We start from the raw sequence: 20813 nt of genomic DNA on the forward strand, positions 1-20813 counted from the left end.
AGAGAGGTCGAGTTGTGACCCTCGGTCATACAGTCCTGTGAGCAAAGTAAGGGTCAGCCTGTCTGCCAGGTCCCTGGCGGGTTCTCTGGGCCCCTTCTCCACAGCCTCAGTGAGACCCACCACCCCAGATCGGGGGCCTCTGGTCCTCCTGGGGGGCCAAGGAATCAGCAAAGAGGGCCTCTTGGTGGCCTGATGGCCCCACAATTGGGAAGACACTAAAGCAAAGAGTCCCCACTTGTGGGATGCTCACAGGGACCCTGTGATCCCGTCTTCCAGGGGCTCACTCACACACCTGGGGTGCAGGGGCTTGCCGAAGGAGGGGTACGACCAGCATCCTTCCCACCCAGCCCTCACCGACCAGCGCGGGACAATGAGCTCTTGCCTGGGCTGCAGCAGCCCTGGGGTTGGAGCTGGAAGCTGGGTACTGCTCAGGATCAGGGCGCTGCCCTTTGCAGAACATCTGGGGGCTCTTCCCCAGCCCTGGCCCCCGCAGAGCCTGCCCAACTGCGTCTCTGAGCCGCACCCAAACTCTTCCGGGCTTTGCCAGGGAGACTGGAAATTTCTGCCCAGCAGCTTCTCTGGGAGGATTTCAACACTCAGCTCAGTGGGGGACGGGGAGGAGCCAGGCTGCTCCCGGCTCAGCGTTCTCACGGCTGTGCTTGGGGGGAATGGGAGGGGGCTTCACTAGGCCTTGGTGAGTCCTTCAGAAATAACTGTAATAACAGTCAACCGGTTCCAACAACAGTGACCCTGTACTGAGCGCTTACTGAGTGCCAGACTCTGTGCTAAGTCAAGACTGGCACAGTCAGTGCCATAGCCCAGGCGAGGCTGGCACTGTTATTAACCCATCTCACAGATGAGCAGGAGAAGCAGAGTGGTGAAGGCGGCCATCGAGGCTACAGAGTCAGAAGCTGAGGCCGGGCCTGTGACATTCCGGAGCCCTGGAGGTGCAGGTCACTAGCTGGTTGGGAGCAGGCAGGGCTGGAAGGCACCCAGGGGTGCCTGGGGTGGGGGAAACACTGGGAGCCACTAAGGGCAGCTCTGATACACAAACAACTATGGCTCGACCAGAAACTGCAGTTCAGGTGAGGGCATGCTTGGACCCTGGGTCTCTGTTAGCAGCCTCCTGGGGGTACACTGGGACCCCTGGAGATCTCAAGCGGTCTGGACCTCGCCCCAACCAGTCCTGGTAAACCAGTAATTCCAGACCCCTCCCATCCCTGCCTGGCTCTGGGGCTGGGGGCGTCTGATCCTGTGAGGTCAGATGCTTCAGGCTTGCTCTTTGCTTTCTAGGTCCCTGGAAAAGTGCGAGGTCAAATTCACCCAGAGGGGAAGGTGACCCTACAGAGGCGCCTCGTCCTCGGCTCCCAGAGCTGTCACCAGCCTCCAAGTCACAACCGGGGGAGAGGGGCGAAGGGAGAATCTCAGGACTCGGGCAAAGGAATGGGGTGGCCGGGGGGTAGGAGGGGGTTTTGTACACCCCGGCCAGGCAGCAGAGCGACCCGCCGCCGCAGTGATGACCCTCCCTGGACTCAGGTCCCCCACCCATTAAACGGGCAGGCCGATCCCTTCCCTCCCCCGCAGCTGGGGATTCAGTGAGCTCCCGGGGAACAGCGGAGGGGGTAATAAAGGGGCCACCCCAGGCCCAGCTCCCCGCTCCCTCCGTGTCCCGCCGGGCGCCGCTCCCCGCCCCCGGGGCCCGGCCGCCGAGGGCGATGCGTGCAGGGCGCGGCGGCGGCGCGGGCCCAGGCGCCCAGTTCAGCGGAAAGGAATGTCTTGCTCGGCGGGGGAGGCCGCGGGCCCCCGAGGCCGTGTAAACCCAGCCGCCCTCCCCGGGCCTCATTTACTGCGGCCCTAAAGCCGGGCTCGTTCCGCCAGCCGGGCTGCTCGCTGGGTCGGCGGCATGACTCACCCCCGCGCTCCGCCGCCTGCTCCCACGCCCCCACCCCCGGCCCCTCCCGGCCGCCGCCAGCAGACCCTCTGACAACGTGGGCCAAAGTCGGGGAGGGTCTCCCCGTGGGGGTGAGCGCCCCTGCCGCCGGAGCCCGCCGCCCCGCCCCCACCCGTTGCGGCGCCCCCTCCCCTCTCCCCCTCCCCCCTTCCCCTCTTCCCCTCTCCCCCTCCCCCCCTCCTTCCTCCTCTCCCCTCCCCGGGCCGCCCGCCCGTTCCCTCCCCTCCCCCGCTCCATAACTCAAAAGCTTGTCAAGCTGGTTCCAGACTCCTGGCGCCGGGCTCCGCTCCAGGAAAGAAAAAAAGGAAAAAGAAAAAGGGAAAAAACCGGCGCGAGGGAACGAGAGGGAGAGAGAGGGAGAGAAAAAGGCCCGTGGAGCCACACTGCGCCCCGGGCCCCGTCCCCCTGCCCCCACCAACCCTGCTGGGGAACCCCGCACCCTGGGGGGCAGAGGGCGCGCGCGCAACACTGATCAATTATTTATGGGCGAATCAATTATTCAGCTGCCCCGGGAAGGGGAGGGCGGGGTAAGGCCGGGGAGCTGGAGGGCGGCTGCGGAGACCACCCCGCCTGACTGAGGTCGCGGCTCTCCCGCTGGGCCTCGGGGGGTCGGGAGGCGTCCCCACGCCGGGGGTCCTGTTGTGAGAAAACTGCCTCGGGGTGGGCTCCAGGAGGAGCGCAGAGACAACTCAGAAACATCCCAATTAGACCGGGAGGCCGGGGGTTGGAAAGAGCTGACTGGGGGTGGGGGGTGGCGTGGGAAGAGCCTGGCTGCGAATTCTTGCCTTTCTGACTTCATGCGTTCCCTTGTCTTTTGCGAGCTCACTAGGGTCCACTGTGCCCAGAGCCGAAGATGGCCGGTGGTAGAAGAGGGTTAAGAGCAGGAATTTGGAGTCAGTTCCGTTCAGTCGCTCGGTCGTGTCTTTTTCGTGGCGCTTTGTGATCCCGTGGACTGCGGCGCGGCCAGGCTCCCCTGGAGTTAGAGCTGGGTCCAGTTCTTGGTCCGTACTGTGTTCTCCCCGGCTCTGTGCCCTTAGGCAAGGGACTTGCCCTCTCTGAGCCTCCACTCCGTCATCTGCTGGATGGAGAAGAGCAGAAAGAGAGCTTGAAAGACGTGGGTGTGAGGATTCAGTAAAATGGGGCACTTGGGCAAGGCCTGGCACCTAGTGGGGTGTAGGAGGGGAGATTCTTTCTTCACTTTGAGGGGAACATGCCAAGGCCCCCAATATCCTTCCCTCTCCCCTGCCCCCCAGCTCTGGGGTGTGTCAGTCGCTCAGTCGTGTCCGACTCTTTGTGACCTCATGGACTGCGGCTCTCTAGGCTCCTCTGTCCATGGAATTCTCCAGACAAGAATACTGGAGTGGGTTGCCATGCCCTCCTCCAGGGGATCTTCCCAATCCAGGGATTGAACCCAGGTCTCCCGCATCGCAGGCGTATTCTTTACCAACTGAGCCACCAGGGAAGCCCATGGCCCCTCCCCACCAACTCTGGGCGCTGGATAACCTGCATTTTCCCTTGGCTTCAGACATTTGAAAGTCATTATCAAAACCAAGTCAACCCCAAGGTCTCTGTCCAGGGCTCTACCTCTGGCAGGCTTCTCACTGCCTGGCCCTTCAAAGGCTAGTGCCTAAGGCAGCCAGAGGGGTCAATGTGAGCCTCAGTCGGATCTTCTTGCACCCCACATCCTTCCCTCCTCCGCAGCCTCCTCGTCTCCCCACGTCCTTCATCCTCCTCCCAGCCTTCTCCTCCCTGCTTCCCAACCGCTGAAGAGGTTTTGAGCTCTGAGGCCCTGGGGGCCGGGGCTTGTCAGAGTAGAAGTGGGTGCAGCTCTCGAGAAGGTCCTGGCCTCCCAGGACACACTGTTCAGAGCACCAGTATATTCTTCCAGAGCTCAGGAACTAAGCAGGCTTCTGTTTCCAGACTCAGGCTTGCCAAGGGGTTGACTGTCTTCTCACCAAACCTTATTGTTGTTTTTCAGTCGCTCAGTCCTGTCCAACTCTTTGCACCCCCATGGACTGCAGCACACCAGGCTTCTCTGTCCTTCAGTATCTCCCAGAGTTTGCTCACATTCATGTCCGTTGAGTTGGTGATGCTATCTAACCATCTCATCCTCTCCCACCCTCTTCTCCAAATCTTACAACAGCTGTGTGAGGTGAACCTGGGCAGATCCAGGTTTCCTGGGGCCTGAAGTTTTTACCATCTTGGGGACCCTCTTTAAGAAAAATAATGCAAAGTTATGAATACACTGTTAAGCCCAGAGCCTTGACAGGAGTCCCTGAACCTGAAGCTTCATTATCTTCTGGTAAATCGCCACTGAAGGTGGGGGACATAATTATTCCTTTGCAGAGGTGGAAAGAAAGCTTTAGAGAGGGGAGTCGCTGGCCCAAGGTCACAGAGCTGGACAGAATGCAGCTGGGGTTCCAGCCCAGGTCTTACTCCACGGGCAACACCCTGAACTGCCTCAGTGCATATACCACCCACCACCTCACCTACTCCGTGCCATACCTGTGCCCACATGGCTCCAGCCCAGGCAAGGTCAGGGAGAGCAGCCCTTTCCTCCAAGCCAGCCTGTGCCCTCCTTCCCAAGGCCTTCACGCCCCAGCACTCCAGCCTAGGAGACTTTCTGTCTTATGACAACAACCACACAGTACCAGGAGGTAGATCTCTTCTGACCTTTCAGTACCCACAGCTATTCCTGCTCATTCCAGAACCCAGGCTCCTCAAATGACCCCAAGGGAATGCCCCCTGTTAGGTGGTGAGCTCCCAGGGGCAGGGGCTGCCTCTGTCTTGTTTGGCAAAGCATTTTCAGCTCTCAGCACAGGGCAGGTATGAGCAAATCATTAAAATACATTTAGAAGTAACACCTATTCCCAGTTTCAGGAGGGGATGGGATGTTAGGGGCATTGTTAAACTGCAGATACCTGGGTCCCTCCAGACCTGTTGAATCAGGCTCTCTGAACGTAGGGCCTGGGACTCTGCATTTTAGAACTCCCTCAGGTACATCCCAAGCTCAGCAAAGTTTGAGACACCCAAAACATTATGTGTCGAGGAAGTTCCTCTCACAAAGGGGACCCATCACACCTGGTGGTGGTTTAGTCACCAAGTCATGTCTTACTCTTGCTACCCCATGGACTGTAAACTGCCAGGTTTCTCTGTCCATGGGATCTTCCAGGCAAGAGTACTTGAGTGGATTGCCATTTCCTTCTCCAGGGAGTCTTCCTGACCCTGGGATCGAACCCCGGTCTCCTGCATTGCAGGCAGATTATTTACCCACTGAGCTACCAGAGAAGCCCCTCATCACACCTAGTTCTGGCCAATTTTACCAGTGTACCAAGGTCACCTTCAAGCTGAGAGCTAATTGTTTCTAATACTTATTAAGGATTAGTGGTGTCCCTGGGACTGGATCTGAGGTTTCAGATAGCTGACCTGACTGGATACTCACAAAAACTCTTTAAGAAGTAGAGACAATTATTGTCGCCATTTTATAGATGGAGAAACTGAGGCCAGGTGAGGCACAGTAACTTGTAGACAGACAAACAAAGTAAAGTTGTTCAGTCGTGTTTGACTCTTTGCAACCCCATGGATGGTAGCCTGCCCGGCTTCTCCATCCATAGGATTTTCCAGGCAAGAATACTGGAGTGGGTTGCCATTTCAAGGCACTGGGGAACAAAGGGGTTGAAACAGGAGAGCTGTCTGCAGGACCACTGGCCTCAGCAGTGTAACTGACAAGGGTCTCCATAGATAAGACTGTATAGTCACTGCCTGTGAATAGCTTGGAAAAATGTACAGTCACTACAGGGACCTCAGGCTAAGATGTGCAAAAAATTAGGTGACAGACCCCAAAGAAATCTAATCAAGTAAGCCTCTTCTTCCTGGTTATCTTTAGAGTCAGTGTTCTGGGGAATGCGTGTTTGCGGAAGGATTTGATGTGTTTGCTTCAGGCAAATCTTTGCCTTTTCTCTGCCTGCTGTTCTGGTACAAAGGGAAATGGCCAAGCCAACAAGAGGAGAGGACCTGGGCTGGTGGTGAGCAGGCAGGCTGGCACTGCAGGCCAGCGTGGCTCTCTTAGCTATCTGCAGGACTCTATCACCTGATCCCCTGAGCCAGAGCTGTGTGCAAACACAGCCTCTTTTCTGCTCCACTAGTGTGATCAAGGCACTGGGGAGGCATCCGTTGGGGAGGAGATGATTTACTGGCCTCTGTTCCTGGTGCCTGAGGGACTAGTTGGGGCGGAGGGTGTGGCCTTACTCTGAGAAGACCCAGAAGGCAGAACTAGGGGAGGTCACCCAGAGAGGTGTTTAGCCTCACAAGAAACTGTCTAATTGTCAGGGTAGCCTTGTAGGTAGTGAGTATCCTACCTGGGGAGGTATTCAAGGACAGATAGGGTGTGTCTGCATGTGTACAGAGCCATGACTCAGGAAAAGGGTTGGCTGAGGCAACTTTGAGAGCTTTTCCCATACCGAGACTGGGAATTTCCATTCTTAATGTAGTTGACCAGCCCAAGTGAAGCTGATGGGAAAAATTAACACAGAGAGAAGGTGACCACAGGTTACAGTGCCCAGACTGGGAACCCACAGGCCCTGAAGAGGCACCCAAGGGACATGGAACCAAGCCCAGAGCCCTTGGCCTTCCAACAAAACTGCCATTGCTTAGCATTTGGACATGCTGCTTTCTCTTGTAGTCATCTGTAAATGCTCATTAGCCCTTCATGATAATGATCAATAATACTATTAGTGATAACCAACAATCAATAATCATAATATCCATAGCATGAACTGAGTACTTACTGAGGCAGGTGCTATATATTTAAACCCATGTAACTGACATGACAATCCTATGAACGATGTCCTTACTTTTACTATCATTCCTATTTAACAGATGAGGACACTGAGTCTCAGAGAACTGACATGTGACCCAGACTCAGAGCCATGCTGCCATCCATCTGTGGGGCTACTTCTACCCTCAGTGGCAGGGACCCTGGCCACTTCCCACCCCAGGGTTACAGAGCAGCAGAAACTGGCATGGGAGTAGGGAGACGGGAACCATCTTCTCCAGCTCCCTCATTTTACACCAAGGGAAACAGGTGCCAGAGAGGGGAAGAGATGTCTCAGTGTCATCATCAAGTCCAAGGGCTGCTGGTTTCCTGGGTGGGTCCCCCACGTGGGCTTCTCCTGTGCACTCCCACATCCTACTCCTCTTTCACAGTGATATTTTAAAAGTTGTTAATGGTCGCATATTTGTAAGAAAACATTGTTAAAGAAATGAGAAGACCTGCCACGTGTGAAGCAGTTAAACTGTGTGCAGAGGTTGTTTGCTTGCCTATAATGGGGATAATAACAATGCTTCCCCACTGACCTCACAGGAGGGGGTCACAGTTAAAGGTGACAATGAATGTAAAGCAGCTGTTTTATAAACTAGGAGGACACCGCCACGGTGATCATCTTTGGATGTTGGGCATAGAGATTAGAAGTAAGTGCTGCAGCCCCTATCAGGAAAACTGACCAGCATTCAGGGCCCAGTGCCATCAGGTCTTCCAGTGTTAGATCCTCCCTGGAAAGCATCCCATTCATTTATTCATCCATCTGCCTGGAAATCATGTATTGAGCACCTGCTGTATGCAGCAGTATGTCCAGCCCAGCAGCTTGAGCCCAGGCTCCAGGTCAACTCCTCCCCGTCCTGGGTTCAGATCTCAGCTTCATCACCCTCCAGCAGACATGGACCTCCCTCTGGGAGCCTCTGTGTCTCCTGGTAGGATGCGGTCCGGCTGCTCTAGCAGAACCCGGGGACAGCCGCTCACGGAGAGAAGGGCGGACTCCCTTCTCAGGTCAGTTTAGGCGGCTCTGTGCTGGGAGCTGGTCTGGGGCCTAGGCACTTTTTGTCTCTCTCATTCCATAGGGAATTGCCTCCATCCAAAAGGTGGAAGATGGCCACCACCTTCCCCTCCCAATTCTTTCCTGTGTTGGGAGGACCCAGGAGGTGGAGACTGCTCCTCCTCTTTCAGGGAGAGCTGGACAGCGCTTGGATCATCTCTCTCACATCGCATTGGCCAGAACTGACCACATGACCGGCCTTAGTTGCAAGGGATACTGGGAAATGTAGTATTTAGCCTGGCAGCCGTGTGCCTCATTAAAGCCCTGGAGAGGGGGTTTCTATTACTAAAGGCGTGATGGCAGAATGGGTACTGGGCAGCAGCCAGCAGCCTCTGCCATGTAGGATTCAGGGAGGTACTTTGGGGAAGCACTCAACACAGGCCCAGGTATGTGGCTGGTGCTCAGGAAATGTGCACTCAGAAATGCAGGGACCTACTTAGACCCAAGCCCTGGGAACTCCTCTGGCTGTTAGGTGGGGGCCTCCACCCCATGCCCTGCATCCTCTAGGTGATGGGGAGGTGCACTTAGAGACAGCAGTCCTCTACCCAACCCCTCAGGACTCCCAGCCCAGCCTGGGGAGGATCTCAGGTCTCCTCTCTCCCTTCAAAGGAAAAACAGGAAAGCAGCCTAGTCTTCAGGGCTTGGGGACATGGAGAGATGGGTGACACTGGGGCCCTTGAAGCTCTGCCTCCACGGAGCATAGCAGCCTCTGCCAACCCAGGGCTCGAAGCTGGGGTTCTCATTTGCCATGCTCAGGCTCTCAAACACTGGGCTTCTGCCCAGTGGCAGGCATCTTTGTTCCACACCCTCTGAATGCAGCACCAGCACCAGGTTTGAGCTCAGAGAGACGTTCCCTCCCTGAATATTCCCCTCCGGACACGAAGCCTTTCTCAGCCTAAGGAGGACTGGTGGGTGACACGGGAAGGGGGAACACCACCTCCCGTGGCACTGTGTCCCCATGGGTCCAGCGCTCCCCTAGCCACGTTGCAGGAGGCTCTCTTCTTCAGAGGCTGGGTTTAGGCTCAGGAGCTGAGACACCCCCCGAGCCAGCCCGCATCAGACAGACAGTGGTTCTGCTTCTTAGCAGCTGCATGAGCTGATCTTTCCAATTACAACGATGATGATAAAGGCACCGGTTGCTCCATGTTATTGTAAAGATTTGTAAAATAATCCATGCAAGGTGCTTGTGGAGAGGAAGAGCTCAGTGAAGAGTGTCTGTTCAGACCAGGATGATGACTGTTCTTTTCTTCCATCCATTCCACCTCCTTTGCCTGTCCGCCACCTGTCTACGTCTCCCTGCCATCGACGCCCTCCTATCCCACTGTCTGCACGCTAAGCCTTCTCTGAGGCCCCCAGAATGGGCAGGTCCCCTGCATCTGCTAGCTTTGCATTGCAGCTTTCTCCTTCCCAGTACTTTCCAGAACGTGATGAATTCATTCTGGGTGGAACACTGCCCTCCTGACCCAGAGTCCTGAGCTAGCAGAGACTGTGCCTATTTCACTCATTGGCATAGCCCTGGTGCCTGACACAGGGTGTGGTGGAGCCCAGTGAATGCTCTCAGAATGAATGAATGAGGAAATGAATCAATGGTTGCATGAGTGATGAGGGCATTTTGCCATCTGCCTGAGAATGTATATTTAAGAGGAGAGTTCAGGGACTCAGAAAGACTAATTTTAATGTCAGCTCACTCATTGACTTGCTGGTGACTTAGAACAAGATCCTGCTTATTTTTTATTTTTTCCATGCCCACCTCCTCCCTGCTTCTTTTTTTTAAATGTATTTATATATTTTATTTTTAGCTGCATTGGTTCTTTGTTGCTTTGCGCAGGCTTTCTCTAGTTGCAGCAAGCTACTTATCTTTGCAGTGTGCGGGCTTCTCGTTGCTTTGGCTTCCCTCGTTGTGGAGTGCTGGCCCTAGAGCATGGGCTCAGTAATTGTGGCTCAAGGGGCTTAGTTGCTCTGCGGCATGTGGAATCTTCCTGGACCAGGGATTGAACTCATGTCCCCTGCATTAGCAGGCAGATTCTTAACCACTTGCCCCTACTTCTTCTTGAGTTTTAGTTTCCTCCTCTAGAAACTAACAACGCATCATAAAGTTGGTGAGGAGTCACTGGAGATCATGGGGAAACACTGCAGAGATATTGAGCTCCCAGCACATAATAACTGCTTAGTAAGCACTGATTGTAATAATTATTCTTTTTTCTTTGTTTTTTATCAAACTGTGAAAGTGAAAGTCGTTCAGTCGTGTCTGACTCTTTGCGACCCCATGGACTATACAGTCCATGGAATTCTCTAGGCCAGAATACTGGAGTGGGTAGCCTATCCCTTCTCCAGTGGATCTTCCCCACCCAGGAATTGAACCGGGGCCTCCTGCATTGCAGGCGTATTCTTTACCAACTGAGCTGTAGATGATGTACAATACTATATAAGTTCAATTCAGTTCAGTTCAGTCGCTCAGTCATGTCCGACTCTTTGCGACCCCATGAATCGCAGCACGCCAGGCCTCCCTGTCCATCACCAACTCCCAGAGTTCACTCAGACTCATGTCCATCGAGTCCGTGATGCCATCCAGCCATCTCATCCTCTGTCGTCCCCTTCTCCTCCTGCCCCCAATCCCTCCCAGCATCAGGGGCTTTTCCAATGAGTCAACTCTTCGCATCAGGTGGCCAAAGTACTAGAGTTTCAGCTTTAGCATCATTCCTTCCAAAGAACACCCAGGGCTGATCTCCTTTAGAATGGACTGGTTCGATCTCCTTCCAGTCCAAGGGACGCTCAAGAGTTTTCTCCAACACCACAGTTCAAAAGCATCAATTCTTCAGCGCTCAGCCTTCTTCACAGTCCAACTCTCACATCCATATATGACCACAGGAAAAACCATAGCCTTGACTAGACGGGCCTTTGTTGGCAAAGTAATGTCTCTGCTTTTGAATATGCTATCTAGGTTGGTCATAACTTTTCTTCCAAGGAGTAAGCGTCTTTTAATTTCATGGGTGCAATCACCATCTGCAGTGATTTTGGAGCCCCCCAAAATAAAGTCTGACACTGTTTCCACTGTTTCCCCATCTATTTCCCATGAAGTGATGGGACCGGATGCCATGATCTTCATTTTCTGAATGTTGAGCTTTAAGCCAACTTTTTCACTCTCCACTTTCACTTTCATCAAGAGGCTTTTTAGCTCCTCTTCACTTTCTGCCGTAAGGGTGGTGTCACAGGTGTCCAACGTAGTGATTCACAATTTTTAAAGGGTATGCTGCATTTATAGTTATTATAAAATATCAGCTAGTCATGATGATTATTAATATTCTCCTTGAAACAACCAGTGGAGTTTGCTCTGCATTTTTATATCAGAGTTCCCTGGACTGACCCGTTCTCCTTCACTACTGGAAAGCTCAGGAGTAGCTGACAAAAGCTTTCATTCATTCATTCATGCACTCAGTGATTTGGTAAACACTTTCTGGGTGTTCTCCAGGTGCTGGGTTCAGAGCTGGTTGCTGGTTTGGGGAGTAGAAAGGAGGGTAGTGCGGGAGAAGAAAGCCATCAAGTTCATCCTGTGGGCAACAGGAAGTGGCTGAGACCCTGTGTCCGCATCCTGTCACCCTCACCCCGCCCATGGCCGGTCCATCTGTGTCCTTTTCCTGTGCCTCTTTCATCCTGGCCTGGGGAGGGGGCTCTGCACCCCCACCCACCAGCAGCCATTTCCTGCCCTTCTGTCATCTGCTTCCTTTGATCCTTTTGTGGAGAGACTCTTAGAAGCCTCTGAGCCGGTGGCAACCCTGGCAACCTCTTCTCCTGGGCTGGTGACCCCCGCAGAGGTTGGAGCCACGTGGGCTTCTCTTGGGACGCTGCCCTGGGAGGCAGATGGTTTCTGGCCTCATTCATTCATTCACTCACTCAGCATTCATCACTCATTCACAAGCTCCAGCCTGTGAGAGGCCCACACAGTGTAAAAGACAGCCCTGGTCCCTGCCCTCACGGAGCTCCCAGCCCAAGGGATGACCGCCTATCCCATACGGAGGGGATTCTGAAGGGCGATGGATGTGCATCGCTGATAAAAAAACAGGCCTCCAAACACGGGCCTAGGGTCTTCACTTGGCACGAGCGCCCTCGCCCAGCTCAGAAGCTCAGCTGATGCTCTTTTCCTTTGACTGCGCAGGCTCCTGGTTGCAGACCCCGGGCTCTGGAACGTGGGCTCAGTAGCTGCTGTGTGAGGACTTAGTTGCTCCTAGGCATGTGTGATTGCAGTTCCCTGACCAGGGATCAAACCCGTGTTCCCTGCATTGGAAAGCAGATTCTTAACCACTGGACCACCAGAGACAGGGCTTCCCTGGTGGCTCAGACCATAAAGAATCTGCATGCCAATGCAGGAGACCCAGGTGCAACCCCTGGGCTGGGAAGATCCCCTGGAGAAGGAAATGGCAACCCACTCCAGTATTCTTGCCTGGAGAATCCCGTGGACAGAGGAGCCTGGTAGGCTACAGTCCATGGGGTCACAAAGAGTTGGCCACGCCTGAGTGGCTAACACTTTCCACCAGGGGTCTCTCTGCTGATGCTTTTGAGGGGCTGCCATTCATTGAGGGCTTACCACGTGCTGGGCGCAGTCGCTCAGCGGTCTGTGGCCCCGCAGGAACCTGCTGACTCATCCCTCTAGCCCTGTGAGGGAGGGACGGTTATTCTCCCCATTTTATAGATGAGAAGATGGAGGCACAGAGAGATGAAGGAGTCTGCCCGGGGCCCTGCGGCTTGTAGACGGCCGAGCTGGGTTTTGAACCTTGTTTGACGGAGTTCGGCACCCATGCTGTTCTGTTCCTGGGGGAAAGAAGAAGGGTGGGGTGCTCCAGGCATGAGGCCCCTGGGCTCACCTCTGCTACACAGCTGGGGGACCCGCCCTTTCCATGTTCTGGCCTCAAGTAGTTCTGGCGGGTGGTTGGGTGGCTGGGAGGGTGGGAAAGAGTCAGGAAAGAGGGTGGAGGCCCACCTCCAGGGGAGGCCTTTCGGAGGCAGCTGTGTGGACTTGAAGAGAGGCCTCCTTTCTGCCCCACCCCCTCCTGGGGCCTCCAGTATGAGGCAGGAGGAGGAAGAGGGTAGCTGGTTGGCAGGGAGGATGGTGGGGTCATCTCTGAGTCAGGACTCTGGGGAGAAGTGGGCAAGGCAGTTTCTTCACACCCTGGGTCCCACACCTTTTCCTCCCCCAACGCAGAGGCGGCCAATCCCCCCGCCCACCCTCCCATCCATCCATTTACTCATTCACGCATCCATCCATTCACACACTCAGATACTGTGTGGGCAATAGGGTACACAGGTAGCCCAGTGTCTGTCCACAGTGAGCTTCCTGCGGGGCAGCTGACGACACGTGGAGAGCTCAGCACGAGGACGTTCAGGTGTGTTCAGCGCTGGGAAGCTCTGGAGTGAATGTCGTCGGGCTGGGGCCTCCTTCAGGAGCCGACGTCTGGGCCAAGATCGGAAGGATCCGTAACAAGAGCCCCGAGGCACCGTTTGCAATAGCCAAGACGTGGAAGCCACCTAAATGTCCCTCGACAGAGGAATGGATAAAGAAGATGTGGTGGTATAGACAATGGAATATTACTCAGCCATTAAAAAGAATGAGCTAATGCCATTTGCAGCCACATGGATGGACATAGAGAGTGTCATACTAAGTGAAGTCAGACAGAGACGAGAAATATTTTATGACCTCCCTTATACATGGAATCTAAAAATAAATGATAAAAATGAACACACCTACAAAACAGAAACATACTCACAGACTTCCAGAGCGAACTTACGGTTGTCAGGGGGAAGGATGGGGGGGATGGACATGTACACGTGGATAACCAGCAAGGACCTGCTGTATAGCTCAGGGGACTCTGCTCAACGTCATGCGGCAGCCTGGATGGGAGGGGAGTCTGGGGGAGAATGGATACATGTTATCTATATGGCTGAGTCCCTTTGCTGTTCACTTGAAACTATCACATTGTTTGTTAATCAGCTACACCCCAATACAAAATTTAAAGTCTTTTTTTTTTTTTTAAGGAGCCCCAGCAGCCCTGGGGAGAGGGTCTCCAAGTGTCAGGAATGGCAAGTGCAAAAGCCTGGAGTGAAGAGTGGAGGGGAGCCTGTGTGAGAGATGGAGGGAAGGATGGAAAACGGGGACCAGGGCAGAGTCCCGCATGGGCTGGTACCACAGGCACAGAGTCCCATGTCCTTCTGGGTACAATGTGAAGCCACCGGGCAATGGACATGAACCCAGTCTTGTCTTCAAAGGCGCTGTGGGTCTCCTGGGCTGCAGTGAGTGGAGAGTGTGGTGGAGGCAGGGAGGCCCTGAGGAGGCTGCTGTGCACGTAGAGATGCACATTTTGTCCAGCAAAGTAAAATTATTATTTTAATTATTTTTCATTAATTTATTTGGCTGCACTGGGTCTTAGTTGGGGCATGTGGGATCTAGTTCCCTGACCAGGGATCGAACCCAGGCCCCCTGTGTTGAGAGCTGAGTCTTAGCCACTGGACCATCCAGGAAGTCCCAGCAAAATTACCCTTTAAGTCCTTCCCAGCAGTCCCCTCCGCCTGCCTTCTGCTGCCCCAGTCCAGGCCCCCATTATTTCTCGCCTGACATCTGCAGCAGCCACCCCACTGGGCCCCCGCTCCCTAGCTTCTCCCTTTGTCCCTGCAGTCTCTTCTGCTCGGAGCAGCCAGAGCAATCTTTCTGGAAGGTCTCTGAATGCATCACTCCTTTGCTAAAACCTTCCATGGCTCCCCATTACCCTCAGCATAACACTGAATCTAACACAAGCCCCAGGAATGGCCCGACCCAAACTGACTTCTCCGCCCCGCTCCTTGGTGGTCCTTTCCACAGCTTGTAGCTCTCTGCTTCTGAAACGGAGCATGCTGCAATTGTTTGAATTGGCCCTGTTTTCTTCTCACCCCTGGGCCTTTGCACGTGCTATGTGTCCTTTGCCAGGAGCCTCCCCACGGCCTCTGCCTGGCTGACTCTGACTCCAGCTTTGGGTTTCAGATTAGACCTTCTTTTGCTGCCCTCTCCCCAGACCCTGCTCTGCCCATCACACCCCTGACCACACTGGACAGCTCCTCCTCCTCAGGGCCTCACCATGCCCACACACAGGAGGTGTCTGGGAGATAGTTCAAGGGCAAGCGGGAGGGTCAGGCTCAGGCCTCTGGGGTATGTGGGCAGGGGAGAGAAGGAGGCAGCCTCAGTGCCATTGTTGTAGCAAATGTAACCCCTTGTCTCTTGGGCACCAACAGAGTCCCATGGAAGGCCTTGGGCTACAGCCACAAATGGAGGAGCAGCTGGAGGGCACTGCCAAGGACAACATACTGGTCACTGCGTCCTGCTCTGTGACAAGAGCCACTCTTGCTGGAGGTCACTCTGTCCCTTTCTCATCCCCCAGTCACAGAGGAGGAAACTGGGGCTCTGAGTGGTGCAGGGACTTGCTCAAGGTCATGCAGTCCTGCCAGAGCTGGGGTGGGAACCCCGGATTCTGGCTGCATTTGTCATCAGCCACCACCTGGCTGGTTTGGGGCAATTCACCTAGACTCTGCAGGCCTCCAGAAAAATGGGTTCCTTAACTGCACTGACCGCTTTTCAGGGGGCTTGTGCAGTCAGCGCCCTGAAGGTGAGTGTGATGCAGACAGAGCTTTCAGAAGAGGTGGGTCAGAGAGGGGCGGTGACGTGGTCGGGGTCACAGAGCATGGAGGGGTTGTGAGGGTCAGCTTCAGAGGCTGTGGTATCTGGTGAGATTTTTTTCATTAAGCTTCTCTCTGAAACGGCAGCGATCAGGGCTGGCGGGTGGGTGCACTGCTCGGACAGGTCAAGGGAGAGCCTGGGAGGCTCCAAGGCGTCGGGGCTGTGGCTTCAGGCCCTCTCTGGCACTGGTTCTTTCTCTGCTCCCAGGGCAGGAGTGAGGATGGGGAGCATGAAAGGAGTGGTGGGCACGTGAGCCGCTCAGAGGCTGGAGCCCACCTTCCTGGCCAACTCTGTGGGGTCTCAACATAACGCTTTACTCCCCTCTTCCTGGCACAACTTGGGAACTTTGGGGGCGAGCCTTGGTGGCAAAAAAAGGAATCAGCCAGCTCATCTGCAGCTTGGCGCAGCCCCGTGGGAAGAGCACTGGATGGTGAGTCTGGGGCAGGCTCTGGCATGGCCTCCCTGCACACCTGGCCCAGGCCTGCTCCCTCTCTGGGCATGGGATTCCTCATGAAAATCTCTCACGTCAACCTGATTCTCCTTGATGCTCTGGACAGCTCATCCAGGATGGGGATGGGAGTTCAGAACCTCGTCCTCTCCAGGGCCTCCTCAAGTGAGTAAAGGTGACAACCTGGCCGGTCAAAGTCACTCAGTTCAGTTTAGTCGCACAGTCGCTCCGACTCTTTGCAACCCCATGAATTGCAGCACGCCAGGCCTCCCTGTCTATCACCAACTCCTGGAGTTCACTCAGACTCACGTCCATCGAGTCAGTGATGCCATCCAGCCATCTCATCCTCGGTCGTCCCCTTCTCCTCCTGCCCCTAATCCCTCCCAGCATCAGAGTCTTTTCCAATGAGTCAACTCTTCGCATGAGGTGGCCAAAGTACTGGAGTTTCAGCTTTAGCATCATTCCTTCCAAAGAAATCCCAGGGTTGATCTCCTTCAGAATGGACTGGTTGGATCTCCTTGCAGTCCAAGGGACTCTCAAGAGTTTTCTCCAACACCACAGTTCAAAAGCATCAATTCTTCGGCGCTCAGCCTTCTTCACAGTCCAACTCTCACATCCATACATGACCACAGGAAAAACCGTAGCCTTGACTAGACGGACCTTAGTCGGCAAAGTAATGTCTCTGCTTTTGAATATGCTATCTAGGTTGGTCATAACTTTTCTTCCAAGGAGTAAGCGTCTTTTAATTTCATGGGTGCAATCACCATCTGCAGTGATTTTAGAGCCCCCCAAAATAAAGTCTGACACTGTTTCCACTGTTTCCCCATCTATTTCCCATGAAGTGATGGGACCGGATGCCATGATCTTCGTTTTCTGAATGTTGAGCTTTAAGCCAACTTTTTCACTCTCCTCTTTCACTTTCATCAAGAGGCTCTTTAGTTCCTCTTCACTTTCTGCCATAAGGATGGTGTCATCTGCATATCTGAGGTTATTGATATTTCTCCTGGCAATCTTGATTCCAGCTTGTGTTTCTTCCAGTCCAGCGTTTCTCATGATGTACTCTGCACAGAAGTTAAATAAGCAGGGTGACAATATACAGCCTTGATGTACTCCTTTTCCTATTTGGAACCAGTCTGTTGTTCCATGTCCAGTTCCAACCGTTGCTTCCTGACCTGCATGCAGATTTCTCAAGAGGCAGGATTTCTCACAGATTTCTCAAAGTCACTCACAAAAGGCCAAAACCAACTGCGGCTCAGAACATCAAGAAAATTGTCCCCATGCTTGCTCTCAGGAGACATAAGACATGCAGGTTTGATCCCTGAGTCAGGAAGATCCTCAGGAGGAGGGCGTGGCAATCCACTCCAGTACTCTTGCCTGGAGAATCCCATGGACAGAGGAGCCTGGCGGGCTACAGTCCATGAAGTCACAGAGTCAGCCAGGACTAAAGTGACTTAGCACACACTCACGCTTGCTCTCAGTTCGAGAGAAGGCTTCAGACTGAGGTTGAGGGTGGAGGGTAAGGCAGTGTCAAGTTACTACCTTTTGAGAATTTGCGGGGCGTGGGGGGGCCACACTTGCCCACCCACAGAAGTAGTCTGTCTTTCGGCCTGAGTATGGACTCCCTATGCTTCCTGCCTCAGTGCCATGATTATTTACATCCTGAGATACTGTTGGGTGCCTTCTCTGTGCCAGGCACAGAGGCTCAGAGGGGAGCCCACAGTCGGGCCAGGGAAGTTATCCAGAGCCTGAGAATTAGAACAGTGTGGCAGGAGGGATCACCATCCCCATTTGCCAGATAGGGAAACTGAGGCTGAGAGAAAGGGGCGCTGAGCTGGAAGCTGGAATTCAATGCCTCCACAGTCTCCTACAAACCACACACAGGAGCTTGGCAACCCTCAGGAGGCTTGTGGACCCCTTGGCAGGGCCCACAAGAGGTCACACAGTGGCGCCTGTCTGTGCGCCTCTTGCTGCCTCCATTTCAGCTTCTGGGACGTACAGGGCTGCCATTAGCCACAGGGCCTTTGCACATGCCTGGACTTCTCTCCCTCGTGCTGTCACTGCACCAGACCATGTACACACAAGGATGGGGTTAGGGCCAGTTTCTCCCATGTTTAATGGAAATCCACTCCAGTATTCTTGCCTGGAAAATTCCATGGACAGAGGATTCTGGCAGGCTACAGTCCATGGGGTCGCAAAGAGTTGGACATGACTGAAGCAAGAGCATACACGGGTGCATGCACCATAAAACCATCACTACTGTCAAGACAGTGAACACATCCACCACCCTCCAAATCTTTTCCTGTGCCCCTTGTGGGACTTCCCAGCACCCAGCGTCCCCAGGCAAACACAGAGCTGCTCTGTCACTACAGGTCAGCTGGCACTTTCTAGAATGTTCTAGAAACGGAGCCACACAGGATGCGTTCTGTGTCTCCTGGCTCCTTTCAGTCAGCATCACGACCTTGAGATTCCTGCCGTTGCTGCAGAATCGGCAGTTCATTTCTTCTTACTGTTACCGAGTCCTGTTCTGTGGGAGGGCTGCCCAGGACCTGTGGAGCCACTCTAGCCGATGCATGTTTGGGATGGTTCCAGTTTTGCCCGTTACAAATGCAGCTGCGGTGAACATTCGTGTCCAAGTCTGCGTGGACCTAAGTTTTCCCTTCTCTGGGATAAATGCCTAGGAGGGGAATGGCCTGACCATATGGAAGGTATATGCTCCACTTTTGAAAAAACTACCCAATGTTTTCCAGAGTGCTTGAACCATTTTACACTCCCATCAGCAGAGGAGGAGGGTCCCAGAGGAGGGTGGGGACTGGAACCCCGGCTCAGCCCACTACAGAGCTTGTGTCCCTCACTGCCAGGCCCCAGACCTCCAGGACCCTCTGTCTCAGCTGGCCTTGCACCCCCGGGGCTTCTGGGCTGCAGGAGCGGGACCAACCCACAGCAGGGGGCTGGGCCGCCATCTCGCCCTCCCCTCCAGGGGTCTGGCTTCCCTTTCCAGCAGAGAGCTGCCTTCCCCAGCCCCCCACCCTCTGCCTTCCCCAGCCCTCCTGGACGACAGAGCTGGGCACACAGCGGGTGCCAGGCAGATGTCGCTGGGCCCAGGAAGCAGTGGGCTGGACCTCCCTGGGTTCTTGTCTCTAGCTGTGTGAGGGAGCCTGGGGCCTCCTAGGCCCCTGACAAAGGCTCCTGGGTGGTGGGGGGAACGCTGAGGGTTTCAATGGGCTCCTTACCAAGCTGGTGAGAGGTGAGTGTGTGTGCGCGCGTGTGCGCGGGGAAGGGGCCTTGTGCCTTTGAGCGCTGGGACAGGAGAAAGAAAGAAGCCATCAGAACCTAACAGGGTTGGGGAGAGACAGAGACGAGGACCAGAAAGAAGCCGCCGAACCGAGGAGGGGCAAACCTCCCCTGCCAGACCCCAGGGAGGTGCGAAGGAGGCGGGGTGGGGTGCGAGAGGGGAGCAGGAATTCTTCATTAAAAATGAAAGCCCGCAGCCGGGCCCGCGGCGGCCGAGGAGCCAGGCTGCCGGCAGCTTCCAGCTCGCGGGAGCACCGAGGCCCGCGCCGGCTCCAGCCGCCCGCGGCCGACCTCACGCGTCCTCAAAGCCAGCCTGTCCCACTTCCCCCGCCGGTTGCTACAGCAACTGAGCTCTGAGTAATCAGCTGCACGGTGACCTTTCTTCCCCCGGAGAGAGGGAGGGAAGGAGGGAGGGGGGCGGTGGGGGAGAGAGGGGGGAGAGGGAGGGGGAGGAGGCTTGGAGGAAGGGGGGAGGCGAAAGGGAGGAGGAGGAGAGGATGGAGAGGGGAGAACAGAGGGAGAAAGATGAAGAGGAGGAGGGAGGGGGAGGAGGGGCGATGGAGGGGGGAAGACGGAGGCGGAGAGGGGGAGGAGCGGGGGAGAGAGAGGAGGCAGGCTGAGCGGCCGGTCAGAGCTGTAAAAGCACTGCAGCTGGGGTCTGGGGCTTTGCGGGGAGGAGCTGGCAGTCAGAAGGCAGAGCGAGGAGGGGGCAGCTGGCAGCCCTGCGGTGGGGGCAGGGAGACGCTGCAGAGCTGGCGTGGGGGAGGCCCGTGGAGGGGTCTGACCCCCACCGATTCCTGCCCAGCACCGCCTTCACCCGACCCATCTCGCACCCTCCTTTACCCTCAGCCTGCCCCTTTCCAGTCGCAGGGCATTAGGAGAGAGGGACAAGTCTCTGTGTGCCCTCTGGCTCCAGAGATACCCTTTCGGAGCGGCCTCCACTCCCCCGTTCCAGAGATGGGAAAAGTGAGGCTCCGAGGCTTGCTGAGAGTTTCAGAGCCTTTCACCCTCTGTGACACCCCTCCCCGCCTCCTCTCATCTGCCCTGGACTGTGAGGCAAAGCCAAGCCAGGGCCAGGGCCGGGGTGAGTCCGGGGTCCCCCCTCCCCGCCCCAGCTCCCCCACTGCCCTGCTCTCTGGCCTCGGTCTTCCTGGTTGTAAAGCAGCGATACCTGAGGAGGTGCATGCTGCCCAGGGAGGCAGCCCTTGTTAGGGAGGGTCCATTGACCCTCTCAGACCAAGGTATTGATCTGAAATTCTCTAAACACAGCAGAAGCAAGGCGGGGAGGGTGTGAGAGACCCAGGGAGCTGGAGGAGCTCAGGGAAGGGCATGGTGCAGACGGGTGACGGCCACCCAGGGACCCCTGGGGAGTCGGGGCCCCCCAACCTGGGAAGGGCTTGGGGACCTCTTCGTATCAGGTATCCTGCCCGCCCACCAGGGGCTCCTCCCCAGCTCAGCAGCCCTGGGCCAGCATCAGGCCCATCACTCGCCTGCTCGCCTGGCCCTGGGGACCCGCCGGCCTCCTGTTTACAGGCCCCCACCCCCACCCCCGCCCAG

This window comes from Capricornis sumatraensis, chromosome 1 (assembly GCF_032405125.1).
Source record: "Capricornis sumatraensis isolate serow.1 chromosome 1, serow.2, whole genome shotgun sequence".
NCBI lineage: Eukaryota > Metazoa > Chordata > Mammalia > Artiodactyla > Bovidae > Capricornis > Capricornis sumatraensis.